The following is a 2,433-nucleotide window of genomic DNA, read 5'->3' as shown; positions in this document are numbered from 1 at the left end:
TCATCTCAGACTGGTTTCTAGAACATGACAATGAGTAATATACTATTACTAAATGGGAGGAGGATTTGTCAGCCAGCTTTGAACAAAATATCTGGGCTCAGATATGTCTAAGAACTTTTAACATGTCTAGAAACCCTAATTTACAATTAATAAAATAGCAATTAATACATTGCAGTGTCCATATAATCTGTAAAACTCCCTGCATAATTATAATGAAGCAATTTATTTGCATGAAACAAGTGGAGCAATATGGCAATTGCCATACTGCTAAACTTGTGAAAGTAAAATCTTTTGGGCTCTTTTTGGCATCAAGGCAATTATTCTTATTGCCACATTGCCAGACAGGACACTGTAAAAAAAATAAATAAAAAAAAATCGTGACACTGGTAGAGATTTATATAAAATCCATGAGACTGTGGGGGATAATAGTAGAATGAATGGAAGGTGGAAAGAAGAGGTTGTCATATCTTGACTTAGAATTGGTCACTCTGGACTTAATAGTTCTCTTTTCAGAAAAGGCAAACATGAAACAGGGACTTTTAATTACTGTAATCAGATAGAAACAGTGGAACGTGTCTTATTAGAATGAATCGAGTTCTGTTAGAAATCAATTAATTAGATTTGAAAAATGGGTTATTTCATCAGATTAAATGTATGTATATAAGTGTGTGTATGCATATACATATACACACATTCAAATTTATATGTGAGTGTGTATGGATATAAATTTGCAGATTTGTGCATGCCATTGAGGTACGTATTTTTAACTTCCCTCTGACATCATTGATGACAACTCTCCACTATGGTAGGTGGTGGTAAATGCACCATAAGCTGGTTGCCATCCACCAATAAAAAACAAAGGGAGAAGAAGAAGAACTGCAACTTAGTGCCAGCTGAGGGCGGGGTTATTGGTATAGGCACACCTGAAGTGCTTTGTCTGACAGACATTGTTGAGGGCATAAATGACACCTAGGAAGGCTGATCGTACAAAATCATGACTATTAGGTAACTGGTGACTGTAAACTTCCCTTAGGTGTGTGTGTGTGGTTGTGTGTCTCTGTAACCTGTGATTAATTGGCAAACATTCCAAGGTGTACCCTGCCTCTTGTCCATAGAATGCTGAAGATAGGCTCCCACACACATGATCTTGATAGATAAGTGGTGGATAGGTTAATTTGTTGTGAAATTACTTTAAGTTTTATTTCATCACACTCTTTGATGATATTAATTAATATGAAGTTGCATCATATCCATGTCTTACCAATTGATTTCTAATAATAATAATAAACACAATCACACTTATGGTAACTCAAGTTTTGCTTTTAGTCTTTAATGCTTAATAACATAAAGTCTAAATTGTAGGAAAAGATCACAAATATATCTGCTGAAAATCAACAACTTCTGTGTTCTTCCCACTGAAACAATAAATATGTAGTGAGAGAAAAATACATTTTTAGAAAAAGTACAGTAATGATGATATACCATCTAATGGTGCATGTTTAGAATTTGCTATATTTATGTTTCTATGATTGAGATTAATATTTAAATACAGCATATATTAATATTTAAATATAGCATGCAACAGTTACATTTTATGTGATGATCACATTAATGGCAATAAAACAGAGTGCAGAAAACAAACTTTCTTTAAACTAACTAAAAATATATCCTTTAAAGACAGAAGATTTTTTTAATAAGTTAAGAGTTGTACAGTGTTAAATAAACATGGCTAATGACAAAAGAGAAATTAACAGTAAGACACTTGATTCCTTATGAACTGCAGAGGAAGCAGTGGTTGTTGGAGAAACTGTGGTAGTGGTTGGTGCTGTAGTTGGAGTAGTTGGAGCAGCCGTGGGAGCAGCTGTTGTGGTTGTGGTTGCAGCTTTTGTGGTTGTGGTTGCAGCTGTTGTGGTAGTTGAAACTGATGTGATTGTTGGAGCACCTGTGTTAGTGGTTGGAGAAGCTGTGTTAGTGGTTGGAGCAGCTGTGGTAGTGGTTGGAGCAGATGTGATAACTGTTGTTGTGATAACAGTGGTAGTTGCGGGTTCAGCTGATATACTTGTGGGTGCAACTGTTATAGTTGTTGGAACAGCTGTGGTACTTGTGGGAGACATTGTTGTAGTGGAGGGAGCAGATGTTGTGGTTGTAGATGCAGCTGTTGTGGTTGTGGGTGCAGCTGTGGTAGTTGGAGCAGAAGTAGTGGTGGTTGGAGCAGCTGTTGTAGTTGTGGGAGCAGCTGTTGTAGTTGTGGGTGCAGGTGTTGTGGTTGTTGGAGCAGCTGTTGTAGTTGTGGGAGCAGCTGTTGTAGTTGTGGGTGTAGCTGTTGTAGTTGTTGGAGCAGCTGTTGTAGTTGTGGGTGCAGGTGTTGTGGTTGTTGGAGCAGCTGTTGTAGTTGTGGGAGCAGCTGTTGTAGTTGTGGGTGTAGCTGTTGTA

The sequence above is a fragment of the Cyprinodon variegatus genome, unplaced genomic scaffold, assembly GCF_000732505.1.
Source record: "Cyprinodon variegatus isolate N-32 unplaced genomic scaffold, C_variegatus-1.0 Scaffold1503, whole genome shotgun sequence".
Taxonomy (NCBI): domain Eukaryota; kingdom Metazoa; phylum Chordata; class Actinopteri; order Cyprinodontiformes; family Cyprinodontidae; genus Cyprinodon; species Cyprinodon variegatus.
Note: the sequence above shows the minus strand (reverse complement) of the source record.